The sequence below is a fragment of the Panthera uncia genome, chromosome F1 (assembly GCF_023721935.1).
Source record: "Panthera uncia isolate 11264 chromosome F1, Puncia_PCG_1.0, whole genome shotgun sequence".
NCBI lineage: Eukaryota > Metazoa > Chordata > Mammalia > Carnivora > Felidae > Panthera > Panthera uncia.
This window is the reverse complement of record NC_064813.1, coordinates 37550706-37571739: the sequence shown is the minus strand read 5'-3', so window position 1 is coordinate 37571739 and position 21034 is coordinate 37550706. Positions and strand designations below refer to the sequence as shown.

General features: G+C 38.4%; 1 long non-coding RNA gene across 1 annotated transcript in view; it reads left to right on the top strand.

The window, feature by feature from the left end:
- The window catches only part of LOC125925922 (uncharacterized), a 196374-nt gene that overhangs the window by 154477 nt on the left and 20863 nt on the right, over window positions 1–21034 (top strand). The window contains exon 5 of the long non-coding RNA XR_007458931.1: window positions 18496–18804. This is a non-coding gene — a long non-coding RNA (uncharacterized LOC125925922). The remainder of the gene's footprint in view (window positions 1–18495; window positions 18805–21034) is intronic.

Sequence of the window (21034 nt, the reverse complement as noted above, 5' to 3'; positions counted from 1 at the left end):
GACTGAAAAACCGGTGACATTTGCAGATGACGGGGACTATTTACATTTACTGTATTCAGCACAGAAGAGACAGTCTGCCTGTGCTAGATCTGGAGGGGAAATTGTTAAAGGGGTAAAGTTCTAGAGAAGAATCCAAGTCTATGTATTACAGTTGAAAAATGGGGAAAACAGAAAAGGAGGGGAGAAACATTTCACCTGTAGTTAGATTTGCAGGGTAGGTTCTCACAGGTTCTTCTGCCTGAAACCCAGGCCTGGACTCCTGGATAACTCTGATGGAGAATGTTATGGGTTGAGTTGTGTCCCTCCAGATTCGTATGGTCAAGTCCTAATATCGCCATGACCCCCTCCACCGCCCCCCGCCCCTGCCCCACTCAGTGCCTTAGAATCTGTGTTTGGAGACAGGGACATTAAAGAGTTAATTAAGGAAAAATGAGGTCATATGGATGGGCTTTCATTCAGTATGACTGCTGTCCTAATAATAAGAAGAGATTAGGCAGAGACAACATGGATGCAGGGGGTGATCATGTAGGGGGCAGTGAGGAGGTAGCCATCTACAAGCAAAGAAGTCTTCAGAAGAAACCGAACATGCTGACACCTTGATCTTGGACTCCCAGCCTCTAGAATGGTGATAAAATTAATTTCTGTTCTATGAGGCATCCAGTCTGTGGTATGTTGTTATGGCATTCCTGGCGGAATTACACAGGAAGCATCACTGGAGGCAGCTGGAGGAGCTGTGGAGCTAGGGCAAGGAGATGTGAGCTCAGTGAGAAAATGGCCTACTTTGGACAGTTTTATTTTTTAAAGTGTCTATCAATTTTAGCATTTACAGCAGAGTAAATAAATTCATACCTCTGAGAAAGGGAAATAAAACTGTTTGGCTGGCTAATCTGCTATCCTGGGTTCTTTTTTTGAGCTCTCTCCTCTTCATTCTCTTTGTGTTTCTTCCCTTCCACACCTCTTTTTGTCCACATCCTTTCCCTTGTAGGCTCATACCTAACAGTTATGATCCAGTTCACAAAGCTATGTTTATGTTCATAGCTGTGCTATGAAGTACTGGTGAGCATTGATTCATTTTGCACACTGCTTAGAGTGAAGCATCTTCATTGCTTAGTGAACTTTTGACAAGGAGTTTCCGTGTTTCATATTACATATTTTCCATATGTCCCATATTTCATATTTCCCTCAGAAAGTAGAATGGAAGCTAAGTTCTGATCAAGGTGACCAGTGGAAAAATAGAGAAGAATATTTCAGCCCTGAGGAGGATCTAGGGAGTTTTCTAGTGAAGCCAGTGGTTCCTGAGTCCTCATTATAAAAAGGCTCAGGGATCACAGGGAGGGTGTGGGTTATAACAGCACCAGGTGATATTGGCTAGAGCTGTGAGCATAGATCTATGCAATACTAAGGGGATTCCTCCAAAAAAAAATAGCTTCTTGGGCATGTTCAAGTTCTTTATTTAGTAAAAATTTAAGTGTTTAACTGTGGTAAAAATTACATAACATAAAGTTTATTATCTTAACCAATTTTAAGTATAGAAGTCAGTGGTGTTAAGTATATTCACAGTGTGCTTACGTTCTTAAATAATGAGTCATATGGTAAAACTTCCACATTCTTACATGAATTTTTGGTACAGATGATCAAATATAATCATTATATTTTAATTTTAGAAGTAATATAAAAACAGTCTAATATAAAATTGAATTAATTGTGCAGAAGCCTACAGATGTAGCATCTACTGTGAACAGGCACTGTTTCAGAGACTGCCCAGATAACACTGAATACGATAGAACAAGGACCTAGTTTTCACTGAGCTCACATTTCCAGGGTGTGTGGTGGGCTGAGAAGAAAGTTCTCAAGAACCCCGAAGGGTTGGAGATGTTACCATACTTGCCAGTCAACAAGTTAGCGTGCTACAATTTCATGACTCCTGGATTAGAGTCAAAGGACAGTTTATTATTCGTATCGGTAGAAGTAGCCCGATAGCCGCTGTTTTCTTTGTGCTGGTTCCCAGAACCCCAGTTCCCATAGGGCAAAGTGAAGAGGGACAGGAAACACCTGCACACGCAGTGAATGTTACAGGAGAGGGACCTTAAACTTGGGGAACCCAAATCTTGGCTAGTGGGCAGTAAGCATGCCTATCCTTGGCTTTGTTAGGGAGACACTAATTCTCTCTTTCTGTCTGTAAGCAGATCTTCCTTTTGCCCTGAAGAAAACACCATGTCTAATTTCAAAAGTTATTTGTTATGCAAACATTCTTGAAGAGATCATCCAGAAGAAAGGAAGCAATGCTTCTTTTTGTAAGATGTGCAGAAGCATGGGGGCCCTAAGGAGAATTGTCTCTAGCAGTGGGCAGGGAGCAGATACTGATATTTGAATTTTTTTAAATGTTTATTTATTTTTGAGAGAAAGAGAGAGAGACTGAGTGAGAGCGGGGGAGGGGCAGAGAGAGGGAGACACAGAATCCAAAGTAGGCTCCAGACTCCGAGCTGTCAGCACAGAGCCACATGCGGGACTTGAACCCACCAGCTGTGATATCATGACCTGAGCCGAAGTCAGAGACTCAACTGACTGAGCCACCTAGGTGCCCCGAGATACTGATATTTATACTGAACTATTTATGCAAACAGTGAGGTGTCAGCTTAGTAAAATATCAGTTCCGACTTGTGATTTACATCAGCACTGGTGGTTCCCAGCATTGGTTTCAGCCGTCTCGTGAGAGAGCATGAACTTCATATCACCTGGCGGAGTGACCCAGGGCCATGTAAGCAGTGTGGATCAGGATTTACATTTCTTCTGCCCCTCACTAGCTATGTCACTTGGGCTGATTGCATATCTTCTGTAAACCCATTTCTTATAAGGTAGAAATAATAAAAGCCACCTGATGGAGTTAATGGAAGATTAAGGAAATAGTGTTTGTAAATTACTTAGCATAAAGTCTGAAATATAATAAGCATTTAGTAAATGGGCGGTATTTTTATTTACTGAGTACATCCTAGGTGTCATAGGCTTTACTTACATCATTTAATTTAATATTCATAACAACACTGCAATGTAGGTACCACTATCCTCATTTTATAGATTTGGAAGCAGACACTCAGATTTATCTGAGGTTACCACCTAATAAGTGGTACAGCCAGATCCCGGCACGGGTCAGTCAGTGTCAAAGCCCACACCATTCAGTACCCAGTAGAGTTTAGTGCTTAGTGCCTCTACACTCCAGGAAAATTTCCCAGCTGAAAATCCACCTCTGCCATTTATTATCCGTATGATTTTTTTTTTATTTATTTTATTTTTTTTATTTTATTTTTGGGACAGAGAGAGACAGAGCATGAACGGGGGAGGGGCAGAGAGAGAGGGAGACACAGAATCGGAAACAGGCTCCAGGCTCCGAGCCATCAGCCCAGAGCCTGACGCGGGGCTCGAACTCACGGACCGCGAGATCGTGACCTGGCTGAAGTCGGACGCTTAACCGACTGCGCCACCCAGGCGCCCCCGTATGATTTTGAACAAAATCCTTCATCTAAAAAAATGGGGAGAATAATAGTATCTGTCAGGTAGTATGGTTAAAATAAATGGAGTGATAACTATATAATGCTTGCAAATAGTAGTAAAAACTCACATCTATTGATGTTACTAATATTAGTTTTTATTAGTATTGCCATGACAATAACATGGAGTCAACATTATTTATTCCAGATGGCCATTTTCCCTCATGGAAACTTGGGCCTCACCGTTCAACCTCTGTGATAAGACTTTCTTGTAAGCTGTATATTAGAATGGTTTTGAGGAACAATAAATACGCAGATTATAAAGTATGGTGAGTGCTTGATACGTTTGATTAGGGGAAATCAAATCCTCAGATTTGATTAGGGGAAAGAGGAAAACATAATGTTTTATCAGTATAAAGGCAAGTTTGCTTTTCCAGTCTGTTTTTCACTTCTCCCATAATTTTGGTAAATTATACAGAACTGTAATTGACCCAAACGAGTGGATAAAATGTCACTTAATTTGTTTTAGCTCATTATACACATTTGTTCTATGGATTAACTTACCTTACATACATTTCACACAGTATTTAACATTTATTTTGTAGAAAAAAATGTTAGTAATAAGGCTTCTCATTAATGCGTACTAGTGAATATTTGTCATTGAAGTAAACCATTTAATTATTCATGTCAATAAAAAAATAGCACTGAGAACAAGTCAGTAGGACCAAGGAAAATTATCTTCCTTATTCTTTAGCTTCCAGAGATATATTGCTATAGGAAGGGTTATGACAAATTTCAAAAGTAACGTAGTGTAGTGGGAAAGAGCAAACACCCAGGAGCCAGCATGCCTGGGTTTGTGTCCCAGCTCTGGTACCTACTAGTTGTGTGAACATGGGCAAGCCACCTAAACTATAGGAGTTTTATCTTATTAGGAAAATGAGGATAAAAAAACATATCTTACTGAGCTGTTAGGTGGGCTGGATGAGCTAATATCTATATGCAGTGCTGAAAAAAGTCTCTGGTTCATAGTAACATTATACAAAAGTTAGCTATTGTTACTCTCCTCTCAGCCACCTGGCATGTGACATATCTCCTATACTGTTATCCCCAATTCTCGTGTGCACAGGAGTTGGGGCCAGTATTTCTGAGGTATGACTGCAAGAGACCCTGGAATACTGCCTTCAATAGCATGACTCAAAAGAAATCATTGCCCAGACTGAAATGTTTTGATTGGGTTTGTGAGATCTGGTATTGCTGAATGCTTTGTGAAGATAGGCTGAGGAAATATCTTCTAATTATATTTTCCTTTCCAAATATTCCTTGTCAATATATACAAGTACTTCTGACTTTCACAGCATTTACCAAGTTACCAATTAAATTCTTCATGGTCATCATCCAGACTTACTATTTTAGCTAAAGTAAGAATTCAATTTTAAGGCAGTTTACAACATTGTACCTAATGCTTGTCAATTGCCTTTTTATTAGTTTTCTAAACCTGGTAGCATATGTATCAAATTCCATGACCACAGAAATTTGAGGCTGACTGTCCTTTATCCCCTACACTGTTTTTGCTAGTCTGGCATACTTATTTAATTTAAAAAAAGTCTGGTCTTCTCATTCTAGAATGTCTCCTAGTCTAACAGGCCATCACATCTGTCTACCTTTGGTGGCCCTGTCCTTGATGCTTTCCTGCTTCCCATGCTGTTTTCCATTCTTTAAGTCTTTTCTTAGGCCTCCTTTAAATTTGACTAGATTTCCTCCCAGTGCACCGTACCTATTTTTGACTTAATCTGTAGCATTATTGGGAAATTTCTCACTATCTTATTCTCTGAGTTAACAGTGGAAAAACATAACTTCATTAATTTTTTAAAGTCCTTTTTCTTAGAAGGGAAATAAGTGATTTCATTTCAACAACAATAAAAGGACACTGTAAGGAAAAAGAGTGGAAAAGGTTAAAAACTTGCTGAAAACCACATTCTTTAAGAAATAGCAGTAGTAATAGTGGAACATTATGAGAACACTAATGAAAAAAAAGTTTAAGGCAAAAGGGTACTTTCTCTTTTTTCCAACCATTTTAATGATGAACCTTTGAGATAAGCTAATGTATCCCTAAGTGCTAACTGTCTGAAGCACTCCCAAAAAGACATCGATCCTGCCCCTAGGGCATTCATGCTAAATGGAAATTGCAGGGATATAGTCTTTACTGTTACCCTCCTGGGAAAGGCTGGTGCTAAACCACAAAGAAAGGCAAATGACCATTTATAAAAAGCCCAGAAATGAAGAAGATTTAACACTGTACTTATAAAACATAGTTCTCCCAGTTTCCACCCCCCAACGGACTGCTACAGTCATTTAAATAATTTACATATTTTCTAGAATCCCCTGAGAGATGTACCTGCTGTTTTGATGCTTTCTTTTTAATAGCAATAAATGTGCGATGGATCGAAGCCCTTTGAAGAGTTTCAGGCGGTGCCAAAAGTGCTAGTCATGTGTTGGCCGACTAGATACGTTTGTAGAATTTGTGGCCCAGATTAGCATGAAATAATAAGCAAAGCCTGTGTAATCATGCTGTGTCTCTCGACCAGATGGACTAGTTCCTTGGGTCAGTTAGGACAACTATTAAAATACCCAATAGTTAGATAAGCAATTTTTTGCTAGCACATCATTTCAAAAGAAGGCTGGAGAACCAGTTTGAAGGGCCTTCCCTAGCTGGCCCCCAGGTGGTAGATAGTACGGGACAGAGGGATGGTTTGGCATTGCCTTCAATTGCTTTTAGCCACAGTTATGAGAAAGGCCCGTTGCGTTAGCACACCAAAGAAGGAACCTAAATGACTCAGGAATATAATGGGGGGAAAAGAAGGCTGTACTCTGGAGACCAGAGGAAGCACTGAGTGGTTGCACACAGTTGCCAGTCTACCAGCTCCCAGGGAGCTTACTGTGGAGTGGTAACGTGATATCTTAACATGCCCACACCACAAATACAAGAACATTTTAAAGCCAGGCGCATGGGAAGAAAACATGTCAGAGCAGAGTGGTGTTATTTTTAATGGAGCATGTGTTTGTCTTGTAAGTGTCAGAAAGAGAGGAGCAGGTGTCGGGTTCCCGGCTACCGCTTCTGATGCACAGCAAGAGGCGGCCACTAGATCTCCCACAGCTACACACGGTCTTTGATATTGCAAATGAATTTATATCTGCCTAGAATCCATGCACAGCACTATCCTTTCCTAATATTTGTGTACAGTTGATTTGAAAGTAAACTGTCCTCAGGGTGCAGATTTATGAGCGGTCTTTGGGATTGAGCCAGGTCCTCTTAGGCAAAGATTAACAGCCCAATAAATAGAACTTGTGCACCACTGTAAGATTAACACAAGGAAATGGCAAAGTTGATCTAAGGTCTACTCCTAAGGAAAAGATGTGCCCCACCCCTTTTTTTGTGAAGAGTAAGAACACAGATTTGTCAGTGGTAAATGAATAACCCTCGTGTTAGAGAGTTGTCAATATGAGAGACTCTATTTCCCATGTTCAGTAATAAAGCTACCTATTATTTTGGTAAGAAATGCCTAAATTGAAATTCTAAAGGGCATTATGAACTTGAATTAAAAAGGTAATGGATTTTTTAATAAGTTCTGGGTCAAGATGTATTATCAAACTATTTTCCATAGGGCATAGAATATACCATCTATCCTCTTAATAATGCCAGATCTAGCCTTACTTCCAGAAGCCAGCTGAGGCTGCCTGTCTATTATAGTCTCTCCCACCGTCCCTAACAATGAACAAATAACTAGACGGCTATGAAACATTTTAAATAGAACTGTCTCCTAGAGAAACTGTTACTGCCAGACACAGGCCCGATCTGGGCCTGGGTAACCTGCTTTGAGAAAGAGTAGATCAATACAGTTTGGGAGTAAGTAGTAGAGGGAAATAGGATGATGAATTAAGTAAATCATAAAGCACATGATCTATGCCTTATTGTACCCGATTGCTCTGAATCAGGATTGTGCAGAGGATAATTCTATGTGCTTTGAAATTCAAAGAGCTTTCAAAAAACTATTTTAATTATACAAACCATTTATTAGTAATGAAAGTACTATGTCTGCAAATCCTTAAGGACTGTGAAGAACTTAACCAAGCATTTGAAAAGCGGTCTGCAAATTCTAAGTTGTAGATGAGCTTCCTTCTCCAATTTACAGTTTGGACCCAAAGCTTTAAACCATTCTTTCTGTTACTCTTGGCTGTCTGACTCTGCTGTACTCTGTAAACCTTCCTTTTTGCTGTGTGCTCTGTTAGAGGACTCCTTTGCACACACCCTGAATCCTTTCTTGCGTCTCTACTTGGTCCTGGGGACACAGACACTTTTGTACGTAGCAATGGAGGAAAAGAGGGGGGGTAAACCTCGTGACCTACAAATAGCTGACCTCACCAGAATTAAGTGTTCTTATACTCTCACTGAAAAAATAAATTATTAGCAGTTAATAAATGCGCAGAAAAAAACTGCTTCATTACGGGTTTAGATACCCTGTGGCTAGGGATGAATTAGTATACAGTAGTGTCATAGAGATCTTCATAGCTCCATTCATTTTCGATGGTTTTAGATTAGTGCAGGAATTTGCTTTATAATGTAATTTAATATTGGAAGCATTAAGTTTATTGTTATAGGTTGTCTTCTGTTTTCTGTAACTCCCATAAAACAAAGCTCTCGGTAAGATAAAAGAATGCATGTGTCTTTCATCGTGGACATGTGGAGAGAGTGGATCTGGAAAACGAATTTATACTTTTTCTGGAAATGGGAACTACTCATAAAACACTTAATGAGTTCAAGGACCCCTTGTTGTCATTCTGCCTCCTATTCAGATAGACTATGAACAACCCAGAGGTAGTCAGGGTAGTAGTATATTATTGGTTGACTCTGCTTCAAATTTGAAGAACTTATGAAAGCTCTAAATACCAGATAAAAATACACATTTTTCTTTAATAAAAGGATGAGATTAATATTTAGCAATCACAATGTACAATTAAAGAGAAAAATGAAATAAACTGTTTATGCAGATGCAGTGAGTTGCTCTAATATCACAATAGACCTGAAAGTCTGTGGCAAATTTTAAAAATTTTGCTCAAAAGTATAAAGCTCCTCTGAGATATTCTCACAAGTTGTAACCCCCACTGCCATTTTTATGCATGTCGTGAACTTGTTTACCTGCTGCATTTATGTACGATGTTCAAATGTCTCCTGGTGCTGCCGGTCTCCCTCTGTGGATCTTTATGCACTATATGCCCTCATTAATTTTGGAAGGAATTTTTAAAGAGTGCTCAAATAACACTTCCAATTAGTAACTCATATATATATATATATATATATATATGTATGTATACATACAGGCATTGGAGTGCAGATCTCATTGAAACAACCCCCAGATGGTTGGATTTTATTCTAAAAACAGTTCCTGATAAGAAAAAGACTAACTGATGTCTAGAGGTCTCAGTGAACCTTCTAACTCAGTTAAAATTCTGTGCCTGCTGTCTAAATTCTGTTCTTCATTTCTAAAGTTTAGACTTGGGGCAAACCCACCAGCTTCACTTTTTCTAAGAGATCATCGGTTTGCAGTTTATTGTGAGAGTAGTAGCCTGGCTGAATTTATATTATCATCCGAAAACTCTATGGCGATATTGCAGGGTGGAGGGTGGCGGCTCTGTAGTGTGGATGCTGTGTGTAGGGATGTTGGTGAGAAAGGAGATGAGTGAGCATATATGTAACAAAGGGATAATTACCAATCATTTATATATTTCTGGAGGGAATTCTGAACTTTAGAAGGGAAGTAGAACAACTGGGATTTTCTGGTCCATGTATGCAATGAAGGATGTTAGGGAGGGAATTATTTAGAGTCTAGGGTGTCAAAGATGACCGAGAGGTAAGAGATGAATAGTTGAGAGCAGGGAGGTGAGTCAGAAATTGTCTAGATGCTGCTATTCTTCCCTCTCCAACAAGAAGATGGGTATCTTTTTATTTTCAAGTCTTCCTGCTCCTAGGGCATGCTGACCTCTAGGTGTCCACTTTGGGATGCCTATTTCCAAACAGCCTATCATCTCTCCATTCTTTGGAGAGACCAGGTCCATTCTTTGGAGAGACTCGGCACCAGGTCTCAGAGAGCAAGACATGAGGTTCTTTCCCTTTTGGCCTTTCCATTGCTTCTTTTGGCCTTTCCGTTGCTTCTGCTCCCTAGAACCATGGCTGCACATTTTGCTCCGTGTCCTTATCGACCACAACCTAAGCTTTGGTAGCCATGTGGGTGATGCTTTTGTTGTGCCTCAACAAAGACTAAATCACTAACATGAAAAAAAATTCAAATTGTCAGGAAAATTTGGTGAGCCAAAAAGGCTCCCCATTCCAGGTAAAGAATATTTTAATGAAGACCTCTATAAAGTAATGCCATGTAATCATTGTTTCCTAAATTTCAGTCATTCTCATACAATATTCAAGATTTTTGCCATATCTATTTATTACCTATTACTTATTTAATATTATTTTAAACTAACTTTTAAAGTTTGCATAGATTTTAATTACAATGAAACTTTAAATCACTCCCATAAATGGAAAACCAATATTCTTTTCCTTAAATAGAAGAAATTATCAGTCATTAGAGTGATACGTGCCATTGAACTTTAGTTGACTGTGACATGCCCAGGGTTTTGAGCCTGAGGTTTGTTTGTTTATTTATTTAATTAAAAAGGGATATAATAAGAGTTAGGACTTAAGTAATATTAGCACCAAACTGAGAAATTCTCCTTGATTTTACCCACAAGGAGTAAGAAAGATTTAGAAAAGAGAATATTCCTTTTCATATAATTTCTATATTGTTCAATTTTTTGTGTCCATATATTATTTGTGGCACCTGCCCCCCCACTGATTCAGCCCCAAGACAAAACTCTAAGTGGTATGATTTTGTTAAAAACATTTTTTTTAATGTTTATTTATTTTTGAGGAGAGGGAGAGAGAGAGACAGAGTGTGAGCGGGGGAGGGGCAGAGAGATAGGAGACACACAATCTGAGGCAGGTTCCAGGCTCTGAACTGACAGCACAGGGCCCAACACATGGCTCAAACTCATGCACCACGAGATCATAACCTGAGACAAATGTGGACACCTAACCGACTGAGCCACCTAGGTGCCCCTAAGTGGTATGATTTTTAAGTTAGAAATGAAAGGAGAAAAAAATCAAGAGTGTCCTGGCAAGGAAGGGTCTCACCCCCTTCACATCAGCCCCAGTCGCAGTTGGAGAGAAGATTCAGAGAGAAGTAACTTTCTCAATCTTTTGTGTGTGTGTGTGTGTGTGTGTGTGTGCGCGCGCGCGTGCGCGTATTTAATAGCTGGTAGCTATTTATTATTTTTTTATTAAATTTTTTTAATGCTTATTTTTGAGAGAGAGAGGCAGAGCATGAGTGGGGGAGGGGCAGAGAAAAAGGGAGACACAGAATGTGAAGCAGGCTCCAGGCTCTGAGATGTCAGCACAGAGCCTGATGCGGGGCTTGAACTCACAAACTGTGAGATCATGACCTGAAGTCAGATGCTTAACCAACTGAGCCCCCCAGGCACCCCTTTATTATTTTTTTAAATATAATTTATTGTCAAGTTGGCTAACATACAGTGTATACAGTGTGCTCTTGGCTTCAGGAGTAGATTCCCATGATTCATCGCTTACATACAACACCCAGTGCTCACCCCAATAAGTGCCCTCCTCAATGCCTATCACCCATTTTCCCCTACTCCCTGCCCCTTCCATCAACACTCATTTTGTTCTCTGTATTTAAGAGTCTCTTATAGTTTGCCTTCTTCTCTGTTTGAAACTATTGTGTGTATTATTTCAGCTGTTCCTGAGCAAGTTGGAGACTTTGTGGAAGACTGACAAGAAAATAGGGAACATAGTGAATGCAGCACTCTGAACCCAAGGAAATGTGTTGTGTGCATATTAAACATGAGTTCTTTCAGGGAAAGTTATGAGGTTAGCTCTATGTGAAGTTCTTCATATTGATTGTAAGTTATTGAAGTAACTTGTTTTTCCCTCCTGAAATCCCACAAAAATCAGTTGGTTAAAATACAGATCATGTTCTAAAAGACAGTTTATAGGGATATAAAATTCTGGGACAACCAGAAATCCTACATTTTAGATGTCAGGGCGTTTGGTCCATGCTGTGAAGCCTTTGGCTGATTGAGTGTCTAACCTTGTAAATTTAAGTGCCCTTTACTCTGAAGATCTGTAGTTCTTTTTAAAAATCTTTTAAAGAAATTGAGAATTCTCTGAGTTTCTTGACCCTAGATGAAGTCCATGGGGGAAATCCAGGTTTTAGTCTTCATTCTATAAATGTTAAATTTATAACAACTGTCTGTCACAAGACTATGAATAGTACAATTTGGGGATTCTGGATTTATGAATGAACAGGCAGCTTTGAACTCCTTACAGGAGCAGGCACCATATGCCATTCAAAGGTAATTTCCCTTAGATTTACATTTCATTTATTCATCTTGTGCCTCTAATGCCAAGTGCTGTGTCAGGTCTTGAAAGGAAACATAACAGTGAATAGCAGTCCAGAGAAAGAACGATAAAGCTGACAAATGGTAGCTTCCTCAATAAATCACAGGTACCACGGAGAGAAGTTGACCATCAAGCCTACACATTAGAAAAAGAAATGTAAGAGGAGGAAAAGAAAACAACAGAAACTTGCCATGACTCTGTGAATGAGAGAAATGCATCACAGGGAAACCTGAAATAAAATAAAAAGTATTATCTAATTTTATGAGGCAAAATTTTAAGAAACATGTTTGCTAAACAGATTTGAAAAGCGTAAGAATGAAAATTATTATGTATAGTGGTAAGAAAAGAGACAAAACCAGTCTTGGTTTTAAAAATGTCCAGGATGGGCATTTTCAAACAAGGTGGAATGGAAGTAGAAAGTTGATGAACATGTGGGTGGCTAAAGAGGTGAGAGGCCAGAAGGTGACAGGTACATGCATGTTCAAAGCATGATGGGTTATATTTTGTTTGCCTTTTTGTCTTAGGAAAATTCCCATCTTGTCCTGGTTTTGTGGGCTTTGACACTTCAAGGTTTAGTGCAGCTTTCTTTAAGAGAAAAAAATTAAAAAAATTATAAATAGACAATTAGGCATGGGACTTTAGAAGGTGTCCATGACATTGAGGAGCCCTGTTACGTACGCTTCATTAGCCTCATGGTAAATTCACTACTGGTCCCCTGGTTACCCTATGTGACCAGGGAGATACAGTGGGCTTTGGGCTGCTGCGTGGGCAGGTGGCCTATGATTCATCTTCTTGCATGAAGTGACTTGGGTCAGTGTATCCTCATCATTAGAATGATAAACTAGAGAGAGTTGTAATTCTGGAATGAGCTTAGAAGATAAAGGAATTATTTCTGGCTGAAGTAGTGATTATTGTATTTTAGAAGTGTAAATGGATCAGTGAAGCCTCTCCTTTGTCTTGTTTGAGTGGCCAGATATATCAGAGTGTGCTGGGTACTTGGGATACAAAGAAGAAGAATAAATGATGAATAAGAGTTCTTTTTCAGAATAGGAGGGGGGGGAGGTTGAGAGAAGAGATGCAGAAGGAACCTAGAGTGTCTCACCAAGAAATATTATACTTGGGAGGGAGCCTCAAATTCATTCATTTAACAAAAATTTATTGAGTGTTACATTGTTGTAGGACCTGGGGATTTAGCAGCAAACAAAACAGTCCCAGATCCCAGCTCACATGGTATTTTTATTCTAGGGGAGAGAAAGGGACAGTATGTAAGTATAAACTATAGATACAGATACAGATGTGTACATACATGGACAAATGCTGGTAAGTGCTATGGAGTAAAGTAGAGTAGGTTTTGGGGGAGTAGTCAGTTTGTGTGTGTCTGTGTGTGTGTGTAAGGAGCTGTTGCTCTTTTTTTTTTTAACGTTTATTTATTTTTGAGAGAGAGATTGAGAGAGAGAATGAGAGCGGGGAGGAGCAGAGAGAGAAGGAGACACAGAATCCAAAGCAGGCTCCAGGCTCTGAGCTGTCAGCATAGAGCCCAATGCGGGCTCGCACCCACAAGCCATAAGATCATGACTTGAGCCAAAGTCAGATGCTCAACTGACTGAGCCACCCAGGCGCCCAAGGGGAGCCGTTGCTCTTTTATATAGAGCGTCCAAGAAAGACCTCAGTGATAAGATGACATTTGAAAAGAGGCCTGAAAGAAGGGAGGAAGAGAGCATGGTGGGAAGAGCCTTCTAGGCAGAGAGACTAGCAAGTGCATGAGTGTACTTGATGTGTCTGAGGAACAGCAAGGAAGCCAGTGGGGTTGAAGTAAAGTAAGCAGTGGGGAGAGAGGAGGGAGATAAGGTCAGAGAGGTATCAGGAGCTAATCCAAGAATGCTTGTGGGTCATGGTAAATATGGTCTTTTCTCTAAGTGAGGTGAGGTGCCATTGGGGGGAGTCATGTGATCTGACTGTTTTTATAGCTTCACTCTGCTATGTGGAGAGTCTTTTTTACAAGAGCAAGCCTGGAAACAAGAAGCTCATTTGGGAGACTGCTGGAGTAATCTGGGTGGGAGATGACAGTTGCAGTAGGTTGGCAGCAACGGGAGGTGGGAAGTGGTTCGTTTCTGATTACACATTCAAGAAGGAGCCAGCAGGAGATCCTTGCAGATCAGATAAGCCCCTGGAGTCAAGATTTCAGACTGAGCAACTAGAAGACCAGAGTTTTTATTTAATGAGATAAGGAGAAGTGTGGGAGGAGCAGCTTGGGAGGGCATGGTGGGATTTCTGTACTGAGCTTAAGTTTGAGGTCTCCAATAGACATTTGATTGGGAATATGGGTAGGCAACTGGATGTGAGTTTGGAGTTCAGGGCAGTGATTGAGGCTAGAGATAAAAGTATTTGGGAGTCAGGAGCATACAGATAATACTTAAAGCCATGAGATTAGACAAAATCACCTAGGGAATAAATATAATAAGTATAATAGAGAAAAAGTAAAATATGGTATGTTTCTTTTCCTGAACCTTTGCATATATAGTTGTCATTGAACTTGTAGAGGTGAGGTTGAGCATTTAAAGTCTAGATTCCTGCTGTTTTTCTCTCTATATATATAGATATCTATGACTTATGACTTCTACACCTCAGCATTTCATATAAGGCTTCCCATAGTCTGACCTGACTGCTCACTTCCCCAGTTTTAGCTGCAGCAAACAGTAAAAGTACCATCCAGTTTGGTGTCTTTGTGTGCATCTTTGCTCGTGCATTTCTTTGTGAAATGCCCACTCTGCTCCCAATCCCAGCTTCTCTGTCTCTGTGTGTCTGTGTGTGTGTTTGTCTGTCAAACACACAGACACACACACACACACAGACACACAGACACACACACACACACACACACACACACACACACACACACACAACTTCTAGGTAATTTCTACTCATTTGTAAGACCTTGACTGAAATATCATGTTGTCCGAGAAGTCTTCCCCTCAGCCCATCCTTAGATAGATTAAGCCCATCTTCTATGCCCCATCATCCTGTACTTGGAAGTAATTTCCGTATCCCATTGCATTATAATTGTCTCTTACAATTTGCTCATTTCTTGTCACAGAGAATACTCAAAGTGTTTGTAAAAGTGAACCAAAATATTAACTGCAAAAGTAAGAGAAAAGGCATGAATGAGCTAAATCTCTGTATCCCAGTGCAGAACAAAAGCAAAATTAAGCCCCAATTCAATCAGAAACTACTGAGCTAAGTTCCTCAATGTCTTCTGCAGTGTTCTGCACCCAGCGTGGTCTTAATGAATGTGCAGTAACAGACCTTCAATGATCAGCCGATGGAAAAGAGGAAACAAATAGGAAAATAAATCTTTGTAGGAAGGAGGACGAAAAAGGACAAAGGGGAGAGAGAGAGAGAGGGTTCTATTCTGAGGACAAACTGGAATATTCCTAGCTGCAATCTATCTCTCATTTGACTAATGAGGGTGAGCCTCCTGACTAAAGAAATTGATAGTCTCAACTGGGGGCTTAAAAATAACTTACAAATATAAACCTGTTTGAGTCAAAGAGGCAATTAATTGTTTTTACACAAGCATTGTAAATTCTTTAAAATTCATTAATCAATCAAATAATTCATTTCATAAATTGAAATCGTTTGGAAGAGTTGCTCTTTAAAAAATTAAAAAAATTATATTTTGTTCGTGTTTCCTCTACATTACAAAAGCTATCATCTGTAAACTGCTGATAGACTAGATGTCTATTGGATAATATCATGTATACTAGTTGCTTTCCTAATGCAAATTGGCTTTGACATCTTTCATTTGTTACATCACTCAATTGAAATTCCTTAAAAGCAGGAACTTCATGCTGTATGTCCTAATGTATGCTACATTTAAATTTGGGAATGGACATGCAGATTTCAGCACATTCTTAACTTCTTGTGTAGAACATATACACCATTCCATAACGATATATTCCAATAATAGTACAGTCATGATTTATTAGCATTTTCAAGCTGCACATGCTTTATTTATCTCATCTCATCCTTACTAGATGTTATTTTTTTTCAGTTGAAAAGAAGCAGACATTATGGAACTTTAAGCAGTTTGCCCAGGCTGAGAAACCAATTTCTTCCAATAAAAAAGCCTAAACTTTTTCTTTAACTATGCCTTGACACATTAATGTGTCAACTTAAAACTTAAAACTTGAGGGGCGTGTGAGTGGCTTAGGGCTAAGTGTCTCTTGATTTCAGCTCATGTCATGATCTCATGGTTCGTGAGTTCAAGCCCTGTATCGGGCTCTGCGCGCTGATGGTGCAGAGCCCGCTTGGGATCCTCCTTCCTCTCTCTACCCCTCTCCCCTGCTCGTTCTCTCTCGCTCACTAAATAAATAAATAAATTTCAAGTAAAACAAACGAAAAGCCTTAAAACTTGTGTATCTGTCCTACATATATTCAAGAATTCCATTAATTAGGAAACCCCAAGTATGTAAGTATATTTGAAAATGTTTATTCAAATATCATTCAAGATTTTTCATTATCAAACAGAAGTGATACATTGGAGTTATATCAAATGTATATTAAATTTATAAGGATTGCAAAGAAGCAGTTATAATTGCATAAAGAAAACCATTACTTCAGATAGTTTACTAAATAATAGAATTTCATATCTATTTGACAGCTAGGAGTATAAAACATGTAAATATACAATATAAATATGCAAATATGTAAGTCTGGTAACATATTTCATTTCTGACAAATACAAATTGATGAAGAATAAAATCCTAATTTAATCTTTTCTTCTAGCCAATCAAGTTTCCAATGTTTTATCATTTGCCTCTCACCACCCACGAAATACATCCAATGCTTCCATTGTGAAGAACTATTAAACAAGTTGAGAAGGATGTTCTTTTGCTCAAGCTTGGTGTCTTTGCTAGAGATGTCTTTCCAGCCTCGTCCATCCAAAAAGCCTTTACATATCTTTTAATAATCAGCTGGTGACTCATAAATTTACATCTCAAGCTCAGAACTTGAGCTCAGCTCCTGTTTCAGATATTATATCGGTCACTAGTCATCTCTACTTGAATTGTTCTGGGTCATCTTCAGTCACCATGAGATACTTTTTTCTATGACCCCATAAGAAGAGTGGATTATTCTTCTTGTACCTCCTTGGTTACTTTGTATAAACTTTTGGGATGCTGTCTGTAATGCTTTATTCAAGGTCTCTGCAAATACTTGGCACACAGATCAGCATCCCTTTTCTTTATTTATGGGATCTTACTATAATCACAATAGCTATTATTATTATTATTAATAATAATATTCATAATGCCGGACTTATATGAATATGTTAGGCAGCTAATGCCGAGATGGGAAGCAATTGGTCATAGCAAGCCTATTTGTCATTTCTGTGACTATATATTTTTATATCCATTTTTATAAACATGTTAGTTTCTGATGGCACTTGTAGATAAATTAATAAATCAATAAGTGAATACATTTACAAAGTTATATATATTACTAAACAAATCACACCATTTTCTTAGATAAGGTTTTGGTGGCAAAACAGGGTTACTTTAGGGAACTCAAAGTCGCTTCTGCGCGGAAAAGTTCATATTTGATGACAAGTCAGTCTAACAATTCAGCCCATTTCTTCAGCAGTGAATCAATTAACCAAAGTTTAATGCCAAAAAGTTTCTTCCCTGTGAGTCAAGGGAAAAGATGCACAATAACTACCTATGACAAGTATGTAATATTAATTATATAGTTAATTTATTTTTAATACCATGCCTGTTTAATTAGTAACCAAAGGGTGGTGGCTGTCTTGTACAGCTAGAGCTTGTATATTATGTAGGTGTGAAAGCTTACACTGCAATAGGGGTTATAACCTCATATGCAGTTCAAGATTTATGAACCTTACATGATACTTAAAAAGTCCTCTCAAGCTAAATTATAATTATTAAGTAGTTAGAATCTTAATTACATGATATATTTCCTCTTTTATAAAGGAAGATGTTATCTAAGAGAATTTTGACTGCCGGAGGCTAATAGGATCAGGCCCTTCATGGAATTTTGTTTTTCTATGAACTACAAACATATATAAAAAAAATCATGTCCTTCAAAGAGGAAAAAAAAAATAATTAATCACTAATCAGTGAATTGCTTTGGTTTTCATATCCAGAGAACAATCTTGGTTCTGTCCTGGAAAGTCCTGAGTTCATTTTATTTATTTGTCTAAATGTTTCGAGATGATAGAGTTGGTAACTCCTCTGTCTCTATTATTTCCTGTTTCCTATGTTATGGAGCCTCTATATCATTCTGTAGAGTCAGGTGGAAGAGAAAAAAGAAGCATTGTTAAACTGTCTTTAAAATAGCAAGAGAAAATAACTTCCACCTTATATGTTTAAAAGAGAAATTGGATAATACACTTCAAACACAACTTTCTGCAGCATTTTCGTAATTATGCTCTTAGAATATATGATGTGTTTTTATTTTTATAATTAACAGGAAATACATGTTATACATTAAATGTGACACAAGAGATATGAATTATGCAGTCAACTCGGTATGTGCTGATGAGCACAAAGCCCAAGGCACGTTCCGTCGAGTTTCTATGAAGATCCATAATGAGTTTCAAGTACATCATTTCCTGATGGAGGATAAGAAAACATCCATCAATGCAAATTTTTGCACATTTTTTCAGCTTTTATGAATACTTTACAACTTCTAAAAAGAGTGAATTTCGAAAGTGCAACTTGAGCAAATTCTATGAGTAATTTTATATTCTACTGTTTAGGCTCAGTGGAAGCTTCGAAGGTATGTCTATATATATATATATATATATATATGTATATATATATATACACACACACACACACACACACACACACACGTATATTTAAACTTATTTTAGAGTGCTATAAAGGAAGGTGGCTAGTATTGCACAGTTTCCTGCTGTACAATTTAATATCTAGTTAATGTCTCAACCTATGATATTAGTTTATGTGGAAAATAAAAAAGTTGGTACCATGCAGCACAAAGCAAATAAATATTTGCAAATGAAACACTGCTTTAAATGCAGAATTGAGCTTTCAGATACATATGCAGAGTGAACATGCATATTTCATGCATTTAATTCTTTTGAAAGAATTGAGATTACGATGAGTACCTTAAGTTCATGTTGGATTGCATTTTTATTTTCTATTAGAATAGTATTTAAACATATATTAATGAATGAAAGAAAATGCTTAGGGAGTTAAATTATGTTGAATGTTAAATAAATACTAAAAATTACAGCACCATGAGGTCCTTGAGATATTTTATAGAGTAACATATAGTTATTGTATAAGAAAGTCCAGTAAGACAACAGCCTCCTAATTGGTTCCCTTAACACGTCTCTCCCCCCACAGTCCATTTTCCACAATAAAGAGTTATCATCCTGAAAAGCTAATCTGATCACATGGCTTCCCTGTTTAAAGACCTCTGTTGGCTCCCTGGTGCCTAGAGGATGAAGGCTAATCTCCCCAGCCTGGCCCCAGCCTGCTCCTCCAAGCCTTATTTCCTGGCAAACTCCCCCACACACCTTAACCTCTGGTCCCTGAACTGTAGAAGCAGAGGCCTGGGAGGGTCAGGCCGGGGCTGAGGGGGCAGGAAAAGAGCTCCATGGATCACCTGACCTGTGCTTCTCCCCTTGAGGTGACTTGCCACCTCTTTTATACCCAAGACGATAAGCAGGTCTATCATCCACCGCTTTTACATTTACTTTATTTCGTTTCGCCTCTTCACTCTTCTCTATCAGAGATATTACAAAGCAACAAGCAGTTGAAAATTCTTACTACACAGTGCAAATGTAAAGAGAAAATACACTTTTGCTCTCTTCCCTTGCTATAAATTACCTCCTGGTTATGGAAAGTGACAGTTACAATTCCATATGCTCACAGAGGAAGGACACATCGCCACGAGGAGAATGGCCAGAAAGTCCTGTGACCTGCTGAGTCAGGCTTGTCCAAGGGTTCCCAAGCACGGATCCCTAGTTCTGTGTACTGAGTTTGGCATGCATTTACGTCCTCTATAGATGTTTATTAACAAATTGAATTTAATCAGCAGGTACATTTCAGTAGTTAGTAGGTTGAAGAAAATAAAATCATTTTAATGATACTACACATAAATTTACTTTGAATACTCTAAAATATTTCTTTTTCTACCAGTCTGTCAATACCTTTCATGATAAGGAATTGTATTTTTGGTTTAAGTGAGAAAAGGATGCAGATCGAGTGCTTATTGGTAAGAGCTACAAATTATTGAGGCCCCAAATGTATGCGGTGGTTTATCGGCCTTTTCTTTTTCCTGTTTCCACACAACTTTAAAAGTTGGTATTATGACCCTTGTTTTTACACTGAAAGATGAAGTAACATACCCCAAAGCACTCAGATAACAAGCGAGGAGTTGAGTGCATGTTTATCTGATTCACAGGAAATGATCTTCCTACTGTGCCGCACAGACTATTTATATAGACCAGAGACTTTAAAAAAAAATTCCTCTCCAGCTCAGGAAGTCATTGATCTGAGATCCCTTACCAAGAATGTATATTTCTCAATTCCCTGAAGTTTAACATTAGGGACCAGTATTTCAGTTGTGAAGCAGGCAGGGGGAAATAGATGATCTCCTATGTAATCTGAGCCCAACCTTCTTTAGACCTTTATGGATTCATTTGCAGATTCAAAAAGGGAAGTATCCTTAGTATCTTAAAGTATTTTATAATTCTTGTAGTAAGAAAAAGTGTCACAAAAGATATTCAGTATTGAATGATATGCTTGAATAGATACTAGCACAAATCAAATTCCCATTTAAGTTTCATTGTTTATGTAAGGAATATTGTTTCAAAAACTACTAAACCAAAACTGTGGTAGAGCATAAAAGAGCTTGTACATCAAGCACTTAGTGGAGAGTTATATTATGCTAACAAGCTGAAGAGCTTGTCAACATCTCCTGGGTTAAGTATGCCTCCTCTTTGATCATCCAAAAAGGTTTCCAACACTGTAGGTGG